Raw genomic sequence first — 12,996 nt, forward strand, 5'->3', positions numbered from 1 at the left:
ATTCTACTTCCCAGCCATTCTTCTCCTTCCATCCCATTCCTTACTCCTCTATTCCCACCTGCAACAAGTACTCTTGATCTGTTAGCCATCTCTGTGGCCTTACTGCAGACAAAACATCCTGGAAAAAGTTAGAACAGAAGCTGGAGTGCTGTGAGTGTAATGAGCACCATGGTCTCCTGTGCACACTTCGCAGGCTCGTCTCCTGTTCCCTCCATCTACACTACCAGTGCCTATGATGCCACCTTTACACTTCACGTAAATACACCTGGCTCTCGCTTCTTTATTGCTTGAGTTGTTTGTCCTCATCCTGATCCACCCAGTTTGGTCATGCTCTTCCTACAGAGTGAACTGGTCATGAAAGCCCTCTAGGGAGGCGCTCTGGGCTCACCTGGTGTGGCTCAAACAGACAGGCCTCTTTCCCCCAGGGCCCTGACCTTGTCACCAGCGACCTACATGGCTGAGTTTGTGGACACTGGCAGGCTGCCAAGCCCTCTTAAAGATGAGAGTTGAAGCTGGTTAGTCTGTGAAAACACCATAGAAGGAAACAAAGCCTTGATGTTGACAGCCTTGCTATCCCAGAATCTGAGCAGACTGAAGCTAGATAACTTCAAGTCTAGATACCAGCAATTCTGGACTAGGGTGTGAGCAATGAGGAGGAGTGGGACCATGGTGTGAGCAGTGAGGAGGAGTGGGACCATGGTGTGAGCAGTGAGGAGGAGTGGGACCATGGTGTGAGCAGTGAGGAGGAGTGGGACCATGGTGTGAGCAGTGAGGAGGAGTGGGACTAGGGTGTGAGCAGTGAGGAGGAGTGGGACCATGGTGTGAGCAGTGAGGAGGAGTGGGACCAGGGTGTGAGCAGTGAGGAGGAGTGGGACCATGGTGTGAGCAGTGAGGAGGAGTGGGACCATGGTGTGAGCAGTGAGGAGGAGTGGGACTAGGGTGTGAGCAGTGAGGAGGAGTGGGACCATGGTGTGAGCAGTGAGGAGGAGTGGGACTAGGGTGTGAGCAGTGAGGAGGAGTGGGACTAGGGTGTGAGCAGTGAGGAGGAGTGGGACCATGGTGTGAGCAGTGAGGAGGAGTGGGACCATGGTGTGAGCAGTGAGGAGGAGTGGGACTAGGGTGTGAGCAGTGAGGAGGAGTGGGACCATGGTGTGAGCAGTGAGGAGGAGTGGGACCATGGTGTGAGCAGTGAGGAGGAGTGGGACTAGGGTGTGAGCAGTGAGGAGGAGTGGGACTAGGGTGTGAGCAGTGAGAAGGAGTGGGACCATGGTGTGAGCAGTGAGGAGGAGTGGGACCATGGTGTGAGCAGTGAGGAGGAGTGGGACCATGGTGTGAGCAGTGACGAGGAGTGGGACCATGGTGTGAGCAGTGAGGAGGAGTGGGACTAGGGTGTGAGCAGTGAGGAGGAGTGGGACCATGGTGTGAGCAGTGAGGAGGAGTGGGACCATGGTGTGAGCAGTGAGGAGGAGTGGGACCAGAGTGTGAGCAGTGAGGAGGAGTGAGACCATGGTGTGAGCAGTGAGGAGGAGTGGGACCATGGTGTGAGCAGTGAGGAGGAGTGGGACCATGGTGTGAGCAGTGAGGAGGAGTGGGACCATGGTGTGAGCAGTGAGGAGGAGTGGGACCATGGTGTGAGCAGTGAGGAGGAGTGGGACTAGGGTGTGAGCAGTGAGGAGGAGTGGGACCATGGTGTGAGCAGTGAGGAGGAGTGGGACCAGGGTGTGAGCAGTGAGGAGGAGTGGGACCATGGTGTGAGCAGTGAGGAGGAGTGGGACCATGGTGTGAGCAGTGAGGAGGAGTGGGACTAGGGTGTGAGCAGTGAGGAGGAGTGGGACCATGGTGTGAGCAGTGAGGAGGAGTGGGACCATGGTGTGAGCAGTGAGGAGGAGTGGGACTAGGGTGTGAGCAGTGAGGAGGAGTGGGACCATGGTGTGAGCAGTGAGGAGGAGTGGGACCAGGGTGTGAGCAGTGAGGAGGAGTGGGACCATGGTGTGAGCAGTGAGGAGGAGTGGGACCATGGTGTGAGCAGTGAGGAGGAGTGGGACCAGGGTGTGAGCAGTGAGGAGGAGTGGGACCATGGTGTGAGCAGTGAGGAGGAGTGGGACTAGGGTGTGAGCAGTGAGGAGGAGTGGGACTAGGGTGTGAGCAGTGAGGAGGAGTGGGACCATGGTGTGAGCAGTGAGGAGGAGTGGGACCATGGTGTGAGCAGTGAGGAGGAGTGGGACTAGGGTGTGAGCAGTGAGGAGGAGTGGGACCATGGTGTGAGCAGTGAGGAGGAGTGGGACCATGGTGTGAGCAGTGAGGAGGAGTGGGACTAGGGTGTGAGCAGTGAGGAGGAGTGGGACTAGGGTGTGAGCAGTGAGAAGGAGTGGGACCATGGTGTGAGCAGTGAGGAGGAGTGGGACCATGGTGTGAGCAGTGAGGAGGAGTGGGACTAGGGTGTGAGCAGTGAGGAGGAGTGGGACTAGGGTGTGAGCAGTGACGAGGAGTGGGACCATGGTGTGAGCAGTGAGGAGGAGTGGGACTAGGGTGTGAGCAGTGAGGAGGAGTGGGACCATGGTGTGAGCAGTGAGGAGGAGTGGGACTAGGGTGTGAGCAGTGAGGAGGAGTGGGACCATGGTATGAGCAGTGAGGAGGAGTGGGACTAGGGTGTGAGCAGTGAGGAGGAGTGGGACCATGGTGTGAGCAGTGAGGAGGAGTGGGACTAGGGTGTGAGCAGTGAGGAGGAGTGGGACCATGGTGTGAGCAGTGAGGAGGAGTGGGACTAGGGTGTGAGCAGTGAGGAGGAGTGGGACCATGGTGTGAGCAGTGAGGAGGAGTGGGACCATGGTGTGAGCAGTGAGGAGGAGTGGGACTAGGGTGTGAGCAGTGAGGAGGAGTGGGACCATGGTGTGAGCAGTGAGGAGGAGTGGGACCAGGGTGTGAGCAGTGAGGAGGAGTGGGACCATGGTGTGAGCAGTGAGGAGGAGTGGGACCATGGTGTGAGCAGTGAGGAGGAGTGGGACTAGGGTGTGAGCAGTGAGGAGGAGTGGGACCATGGTGTGAGCAGTGAGGAGGAGTGGGACTAGGGTGTGAGCAGTGAGGAGGAGTGGGACTAGGGTGTGAGCAGTGAGGAGGAGTGGGACCATGGTGTGAGCAGTGAGGAGGAGTGGGACCATGGTGTGAGCAGTGAGGAGGAGTGGGACTAGGGTGTGAGCAGTGAGGAGGAGTGGGACCATGGTGTGAGCAGTGAGGAGGAGTGGGACCATGGTGTGAGCAGTGAGGAGGAGTGGGACTAGGGTGTGAGCAGTGAGGAGGAGTGGGACTAGGGTGTGAGCAGTGAGAAGGAGTGGGATCATGGTGTGAGCAGTGAGGAGGAGTGGGACCATGGTGTGAGCAGTGAGGAGGAGTGGGACTAGGGTGTGAGCAGTGAGGAGGAGTGGGACCATGGTGTGAGCAGTGACGAGGAGTGGGACCATGGTGTGAGCAGTGAGGAGGAGTGGGACTAGGGTGTGAGCAGTGAGGAGGAGTGGGACCATGGTGTGAGCAGTGAGGAGGAGTGGGACTAGGGTGTGAGCAGTGAGGAGGAGTGGGACCATGGTATGAGCAGTGAGGAGGAGTGGGACTAGGGTGTGAGCAGTGAGGAGGAGTGGGACCATGGTGTGAGCAGTGAGGAGGAGTGGGACTAGGGTGTGAGCAGTGAGGAGGAGTGGGACCATGGTGTGAGCAGTGAGGAGGAGTGGGACTAGGGTGTGAGCAGTGAGGAGGAGTGGGACCATGGTGTGAGCAGTGAGGAGGAGTGGGACCATGGTGTGAGCAGTGAGGAGGAGTGGGACTAGGGTGTGAGCAGTGAGGAGGAGTGGGACCATGGTGTGAGCAGTGAGGAGGAGTGGGACTAGGGTGTGAGCAGTGAGGAGGAGTGGGACCATGGTGTGAGCAGTGAGGAGGAGTGGGACCATGGTGTGAGCAGTGAGGAGGATTGGGACTAGGGTGTGAGCAGTGAGGGGGAGTGAGACCATGGTGTGAGCAGTGAGGAGGAGTGGGACCAGGGTGTGAGCAGTGAGGAGGAGTGGGACCAGGGTGTGAGCAGTGAGGAGGAGTGGGACCAGGGTGTGAGCAGTGAGGAGGAGTGGGACCATGGTGTGAGCAGTGAGGAGGAGTGGGACTAGGGTGTGAGCAGTGAGGAGGATCGGACCATGGTGTGAGCTGTGAGGAGGAGTGGGACCAGGGTGTGAGCAGTGAGGAGGAGTGGGACCATGGTGTGAGCAGTGAGAAGGAGTGGGACTAGGGTGTGAGCAGTGAGGAGGAGTGGGACTAGGGTGTGAGCAGTGAGGAGGAGTGAGACCATGGTGTGAGCAGTGAGGAGGAGTGGGACCAGGGTGTGAGCAGTGAGGAGGAGTGGGACCAGAGTGTGAGCAGTGAGGAGGAGTGAGACCATGGTGTGAGCAGTGAGGAGGAGTGGGACCATGGTGTGAGCAGTGAGGAGGAGTGGGACCATGGTGTGAGCAGTGAGGAGGAGTGGGACTAGGGTGTGAGCAGTGAGGAGGAGTGGGACCATGGTGTGAGCAGTGAGGAGGAGTGGGACCATGGTGTGAGCAGTGAGGAGGAGTGGGACCATGGTGTGAGCAGTGAGGAGGAGTGGGACCATGGTGTGAGCAGTGAGGAGGAGTGGGACTAGGGTGTGAGCAGTGAGGAGGAGTGGGACCATGGTGTGAGCAGTGAGGAGGAGTGGGACTAGGGTGTGAGCAGTGAGGAGGAGTGGGACTAGGGTGTGAGCAGTGAGGAGGAGTGGGACCATGGTGTGAGCAGTGAGGAGGAGTGGGACTAGGGTGTGAGCAGTGAGGAGGAGTGGGACCATGGTGTGAGCAGTGAGGAGGAGTGGGACTAGGGTGTGAGCAGTGAGGAGGAGTGGGACCATGGTGTGAGCAGTGAGAAGGAGTGGGACCATGGTGTGAGCAGTGAGAAGGAGTGGGACTAGGGTGTGAGCAGTGAGGAGGAGTGAGACCATGGTGTGAGCAGTGACGAGGAGTGGGACCATGGTGTGAGCAGTGAGAAGGAGTGGGACTAGGGTGTGAGCAGTGAGGAGGAGTGTATATAGAACTTTGCCAGGCAGATAGTGAAGGCTCTTCTGCGTTTGAGGCAGATGCTCAGGGAAGGAAAATTCTCCCTAAAATACTTTCTAAAATGTTTATTAAGAATAAGATTAAGGGTATAGGTGTAGCTCAGTGGCAGAATGGCCCTGACATGCTCAAGTCTGTGTTCAGTTTTCTGAAAAGTCATGAACAGAAGTGAAGGGATGGGTTACAGTGCAGGATGTACATGAATCCTGCTGTGGGAGTCCCCTCTGTATGCTGTGATTAGCATTCAAGAATAAAGAAACTGCCTTGGCCTGTTGACAGGGCAGAACTTAGGTGGGCAGGGAAAACTGGACTGAATGCTGGGAAGAAGGCAGAGTCAGAGAGAAGCCATAGATATGCCAGAGTCAGACATGCCTAATTTTTGCCCGTAAGCCACTGTCACATGGTGATACACAGATTAATAGAAATAGGTTAAATTAATATGTAAGAGTTAGCCAATAAGAAGATAGAGCTAATGGGCCAAGCAGTGTTTTAATTACTATAGTTTCTGTGTGGCTATTTTGGTTCTGGGCAGCTGGGACAAACAGGCAGCTCACTCCCCTGCAACAAATTGGCGTCCACGTGGCCAACTAAATCCACATAAGACCTGAGAGGGCTTGAAAAGGAATTCTAGACCAAAAAAAAAAAAAAAACAAAAACCAAAAAACAACAAAGTTTAACACCGCGTTTTGCTGTTTTCTGGCAGTTTGCAGCAGCTCCTTTAAGAGAGATTTTCCTGATTCAGCTGTAGCAGGAAAAAAGTCATGGCCATTTTAAAATGCCAGCTTTCTGGGCCCTGCCAGTGCAAACTCTGACTCTTTTGTGCACGAGGTCTGGCTACAGAGTATTTGGATGGGGTTTGTGAGCAGACTTCTGCAGCTTGTTTAATGGTGACATGGACTGGCTGTGTGTCTGAGAATGGGGCTGTGGGCATGGCTCTCAGAGGCCTGATTGGCTAGGCCATACTGGACTGGGTGGGCAATCAGAGAGTACCATATATGACATACTAATGGTGCAGTTTAAGTGTTAATATGTGCTTAGCATTTTAAAAAGCGCTCCTTGACAGTAAAGAATTACAGCTATGCAATAAAGGAAATCCAGTGTTGGATAAATGTACGTAGGCTTGGACGAGAGAAGAAAACGAGTATAGAGAGTCATAAAATAAAGTTAATGCTTTTTTTAAAAAAAAGTATAAAGTCTTTAAAGAGACAGAGTACAGGTAGTAATAGATTAAGAGGAGTAAAGAAAAATAAGCCATGTAAAAATGGAAAATTCACAGAGAGTCTGGATTGTTTATATTATTGTGTTATCTTTGAATTTTTGACTGTGAGTGAGCTAAGTACAGAGAGACGTTTCATTGTATGGGCTGCTAAGCTAATCCAGCATGTATATTATAAAGGTATCATGACTTCCAAATTTGGGTCTAAGGATATGTTGTTTGGAAAAGAGGTTCTTCTCTTGTTTCCAAAGAGGATGGGAACCTGTGGATTGCTTCCAGGCTCGTGTGGTACGATGGAACAAGATCCCCCACAGGTCACTGTGAACACCCTCAAAAAAAATGCTTTGCCCAACTGCTGACTGAGATGAACCTAACAAACAGGATATACCATAAAAGACCTGATTAATAGTGCCCCCAATCAAAAGGAAGGAGTATGGAAAAAACTATGCCCATATTTCCAAATATTGTTTATGATTGTTTACATTTAAAGGGGGATATACTATAGAGATGGAGACTTTGCATTGGTTTGGATCTTGCTTTATTGATATAAATTTAAGTTCAATTTTGTTATACTGTGTATATGTATTTCTGATTTTGATTAAGTTATTATGTTTGTCCAGCTCATTTGAAAATGTAGCATATAATTAAAAATATAGGTTAATAATCATCTATAATAGTCAAGCTTGTAGTCATATTAGTTAGATTTTCTGGATGCATACAGATATATTTCAGTTAGATAGGTATTCTTCAAATCTTTCAGAGACCTTCAAAGTATGGCATTTAAATGTTTTAAGACATTAAGACTTTTCATGACAGTGAGACACATCTGCTCCTGGCAACACCAAGCTATTTCAAGAGGAAGATGGGCATCAAAGAGGCTCCTTAAGGAGTTGGTTAGCCATTTGGACAAGAAACTGATCTTGCCTGGACTGATTAACTGGACACAAAGAACCCACAGAGAGAGGACTGCTGAACTTGCCTAAAGGTGAGATGATCCTTTGGGGTTCCTGCTTCATGAAAGAGTCTGCAAGACATTCTGCAGGATGCAGAAGAAAGTGACTGAATTGTCTTTGAAATTTCCTGCTTCATGGAATAGTCTGCTGGATACTATGGCCCTGTAGGCTGAAGATGGATGCCCCAATGTTACAGAAGAAATTTGGGTGACTGTTCAGGCAGCGAGATGTCTCTGTCAATTCTAGAGTTTTGGAAGTTGCTTACAATGTACTTCCTGTTTACTTAGGTTTACTTATATCCTGTTTACTTATACCCTTCTGGAGTCTTTGATGGAGTTGAAGAATTTATAGTTATAGTTTTCCTTAGTTATAACAGATAAAGTAGATATAAATATTGTAACTGTAATTCTTGCTATTTTGTTATATGTAATTTTTCTATGTTAAAGTTAAAACCTTCTGTTTTATTTAAACAGAAAAGGGGAGGTGATGTGGGAGTCCCCTTTGTGTGCTGTGATTAGCATTCATGAATAAAGAAACTGCCTTGGCCTCTTGATAGGGCAGAACTTAGTTAGGCAGGGAAAACTGGACTGAATGCTGGGAGGAAGAAGGCAGAGTCAGAGAGAAGCCATGGAGCTACCAGAGTCAGACATGCCTAATTTTTGCCAGTAAGCCACTGACACATGGTGATATTCAGAATATTAGAAATGGGTTAAATTAATATGAGTTAGTTAAAAAAAAAAGCTAGAGCTAATGGGCCAAGCAGTGTTTTAATTACTATAGTTTCTGTGTGGTTATTTTGGTTCTGGGTGGCCAGGACGAACAAGTGGCTTACTTCCCTGCAACAAAATCGCAGTTTGTACAATCAATGCTCCTTCCTGTACCATGTGGGATGGGCTAAGACTTCTTTATCTCACTGTACATAACATTTTTTGTATGTTTTTGCATTTGTAAATTGAATGAAATTCATTGCTAAGAGGAAGCAGATGTCATAAGAAATTTTGCACTGGGTGTGGTGGTGCATACTTGTAATCCCAGCTTTGTAGAGGCTGAGGTAGGAGGACCACAAATTCAAGGCTAGCCCTGGCTAACTTTTTTTTAAAGGGACTGAGCTTATTGATAGAACATTTGTCTAGCATGTGTGAGACCCTGAGTCCAGTCTCCAGTACTGAAAACAACAACATAAACCAGGAAAATTTTCACTTATTTTCCCTGTGCTCCAAAGCCAGCTTCTCCCAGGTATTCTCATGACTTACTTTTCACAGAGCCTTCCTAGGTCATTTGTTCTAGAACAGCACCACCACAAGCTCATGCTCAATTGTTCAAGTTCATTCTTGACCCAGGGGGTCCCAGAAATAAAAGGATTCACTATGCAGTTACAGATGCCAGCCCCCGAAAGGAGCAGACCCTAGAACAAACCCCCAAACCACCTGCAGCAGAACTAGGTGACAGTTAGAAACAGTCTGCTGAATATAGTAGTTAAGAGAAAACTTGGAGATGGAAGGCATAAGTTGTTCATATGAATCTGCTTTGGCTGGACATAGGAGACATATAGAGAACAGTTTTTGTTCTTGGTCTAAAGTTTGCAAGCTAATTAACCTCTTCCTGACCTCTCCTCCCCTGTTGTCCCACTTGGAATTAAATTTAGGTCATTTTTTCTTGCATTATATAATATTTAACTGATTGAGATAGAGTCTTGCTAGATTGCTCATGCTTGTCTGAACCTCGTGGCCTAGACAGGCCTTGAACTTGGAATCCTCATGGCTCAGTTTTCCAAAGGGTTGACAACATGGACCTGTGCCACCAGGTCCAGCCTCTTTGACTCTTTCTTGTAGCTCCTATCACTACTGACACTATATTTCATTTGTCTATGGAGCTGAATTTGTTCCTCTTGACCAGTGTAGCTCCAGTGCCTTAAACTGGGCAGGTACACAGGTAATTACCCAATAAATCTGTTGAATGACTATAATGTGACAAAGGTATCCTTTCTTCTCTATTTCTTCAGGGTTTCCTGCTTTTATAAACCCTCAAGTTCAAATACTGCCTGCCTCAAGCCCACCAAGTTTCCAGAAATCTCTCTGACTCAGCAATTCTCAATTTTTTTTAGCACTCACAGAAAGAGACACAGTCCCCATTTCCTCCTTATACAACCTAAAGATTAGATTACTATACATTTATCTATGTTATTTAATTGATTCTTATTAGCAATACTAGAAATGGGAAAAATCTCATTCTATAAAATGGATGGACTGAGTAGATGAGGTTTGCTTTTAGGATTACAGAAAGCAGAAATAATTTCAAAGTTCCTTTCCTTATAGAGTCAAAACAGAGGGAAATTCCTAGTTAACTGAGCTCAATCTGGCTTGTGTGGGTTAACAATTGCTTTCTGTCCCATAATCTCCTTTTTATCCTTGTCTTTTGTTCCTTGGAAGGTCCAGACAAGCAAGTTTGACGGGTTAGTTTCAGTTTGTAGTGAGCTTAAGTGACTCCATTTTGTTGCTAATCCAAAATGACGATCTCTCACAACACACAACTGAGAAACAACAAACCTTGCCATGCTGTTCTTCTTTCCTTTCCTGCTTCCTCCTTCCTCCTTCTTCCTTCCTTGACTCGGTAGCCCTGTCTAGTAAAAGAGTTGCCACTGCCCCTAAAGTTCCGAAGGCTCGTTTGTGTCCTAATCATGGGTGGCTGTAAAATCACAGGTTCTTGGTTCTCACAGACTTAGTGAATGATTTCTGTTGTGGATTATTACTTTAACAGGGCATGGTTGTTAGATTTGTTTATGCTGCAGATATTACTTTAACTGTGTAAAGCTGTGTTACATTTGCTTATGCTGAATCTGTTTAATTATGTAAAGATGTGTGGCTGTTTTTACCTTGTCTGCCTAAGACACCTGATTGGTCTAATAAAGAGCTGAAAAGCCAATAGCTAGGCAGAGAGGAATGGGTTGGCAGGCAGAGAGAATAAGTAGGAGGAGAGAGTGAGGGAGAAAAAGAGAGATGTTCCCAGGGCCAGAAGCCAGGTACTTGCCAGCCAGACATAAAGACAGCAGGAAAGGGAGGGAGGGAAAGAAAAAAGGGATGGAAGGAAGGAAGGAGAGGAAGGAAGAAAGAAGGAAAGAAAACAAGCTCGGAGGCAAAATGTAGATAAAGAGAACATATTAAAATAAGAGCTAAGCTAAAGCCAAGCATTCAAAACTAGTAATAAGTCTCCATGTCATAATTTGGGAGCTGGCTGGTGGCCTAAAAAAAAAGTGTGCTACAAATTTCGTACTAGAAAACCCATTTCTCAAGAGCCCATCTCCCATCCCCCAGCGCCTTTAAAGTTATGTGTGGGAGTTTCTGAGTGTCGTGCAGACCCTGCTACACTTTCCACGGGGCGGCCATTTGTAACTTCTTCCTCTTCCTTGTTCAAGAACCACCCAGACTTTCTCAGGTCAGCCTGTTTATCCTAAAAATAAAAGCCTGTCTATTCTGCTCTAGCCACTACCTTAGTTCAGGTCAACATTATCCAGAGTGTAGTATCCTAAACATGGCCTCAGAAGGTTTGTGTGGAATTCCCTTAGGGCTGGCAGTGGGACAGATGAACCCCCTTGGCCCTCTGTATATGCCAATACCTTTTCTGAAGTACGTCTAGTGGTTTGCCTGTAGCTCTGTAGGGCCCTCTCAAGGGTACCCCCAATGAAGGCATCCAGCTTCTCTCAAGGACCTCATGGAGTATCTTTCTCTGTCCCCACAGCTGCTTCTTTTGAACACCAGCAATGACAAAATCTAATGACAATTCCTAATTACTCTGGCCTACTTCCATCTCAGCTTGAGAGGAGGAAAGATGTCGTTTTGGGTATCCACCTTTATTTTAAAAGAACTTTTATTTTATTTATCGTTAAGATTTATTTTTCAATTACGTGTTTCCAAGTGGGTATGTACGCATGAGGACGGGTGATCACGTGGGTTGTTAGATTCCCTGGGGCTGGAGTTATAGGTGCCTGTGTGTTGGAAACAGAACTCAGATCTCTGTGAGAGCAGTCATCAGTCTTAACCACGGAACCATCTCTCCAGCTCCCTAACCCGCTTTCCACACCACCCTCCCCTCCAAGAACCTCACACGATCTGCGTCCAGAAATATACAATGAGTACATTCTAGATCCTCGTGTGTAATAAAGGCATTTCTCCTTCCTGGTCCATGCCAAACGTCCAAATTAAAAACTTCACAGATGAGAGTGCACAGTGAGAGTGCACAGTGAGAGTGCACAGTGAGAGTGCACAGATGAGAGTGCACAGTGAGAGTGCACAGTGAGAGTGCACAGTGAGAGTGCACAGTGAGAGTGCACAGTGAGAGTGCACAGATGAGAGTGCACAGATGAGAGTGCACAGATGAGAGTGCACAGTGAGAGTGCACAGTGAGAGTGCACAGATGAGAGTGCACAGTGAGAGTGCACAGATGAGAGTGCACAGTGAGAGTGCACAGTGAGAGTGCACAGTGAGAGTGCACAGATGAGAGTGCACAGTGAGAGTGCACAGTGAGAGTGCACAGTGAGAGTGCACAGTGAGACTGCACAGTGAGAGTGCACAGTGAGAGTGCACAGTGAGAGTGCACAGTGAGAGTGCACAGATGAGAGTGCACAGTGAGAGTGCACAGATGAGAGTGCACAGTGAGACTGTACAGATGAGAGTGCACAGTGAGAGTGCACAGTGAGAGTGCACAGATGAGAGTGCACAGTGAGAGTGCACAGATGAGAGTGCACAGTGAGACTGTACAGATGAGAGTGCACAGTGAGAGTGCACAGTGAGAGTGCACAGTGAGAGTGCACAGTGAGAGTGCACAGATGAGAGTGCACAGATGAGAGTGCACAGTGAGAGTGCACAGTGAGAGTGCACAGTGAGACTGCACAGTGAGAGTGCACAGTGAGAGTGCACAGTGAGAGTGCACAGTGAGAGTGGACAGTGAGAGTGCACAGTGAGAGTGGACAGTGAGAGTGGACAGTGAGAGTGCACAGTGAGAGTGCACAGTGAGAGTGCACAGTGCTAGTGCACAGTGAGAGTGCACAGTGAGAGTGCACAGTGAGAGTGCACAGTGAGAGTGCACAGTGAGAGTGCACAGTGAGAGTGCACAGTGAGAGTGAACAGTGAGAGTGCACAGTGAGAGTGCACAGTGAGAGTGCACAGTGAGAGTGGACAGTGAGAGTGCACAGTGAGAGTGCACAGTGCTAGTGCACAGATGAGAGTGCACAGTGAGAGTGCACAGTGAGAGTGCACAGTGAGAGTGCACAGTGAGAGTGCACAGTGAGAGTGCACAGATGAGAGTGCACAGTGAGAGTGGACAGTGAGAGTGCACAGTGAGAGTGCACAGTGAGACTGCACAGTGAGAGTGCACAGTGAGAGTGCACAGTGAGAGTGCACAGTGAGACTGCACCGATGAATGTGCACAGATATGGTGCACAGAAGCAGTCCTCTAAGTGAGATACACTGGTGCCCTACTGGAGCACTGAGGAGAGGCAGCCCAGAAGAACCAGCCAACCTGACCAAGGACCTACAGCTGCATGGATAGGACGAACTACTCCACCTTCCGATATTCTTTCCATGACAACTTGTATATAATATTTGTGCGTTTGCGTGTCTTGTGTCCCTACTGGAAGGGTGGCTCTACTCACTACTACTCTGAGTGCCTTCAGCTGCATTCACATTTGGGGGCTAAACCAGAGCCGCAGAGGAAAGGCCCCATCCTCTCTATG

The sequence above is a fragment of the Microtus pennsylvanicus genome, chromosome 13 (assembly GCF_037038515.1).
Source record: "Microtus pennsylvanicus isolate mMicPen1 chromosome 13, mMicPen1.hap1, whole genome shotgun sequence".
Classification (NCBI taxonomy): Eukaryota; Metazoa; Chordata; class Mammalia; order Rodentia; family Cricetidae; genus Microtus; species Microtus pennsylvanicus.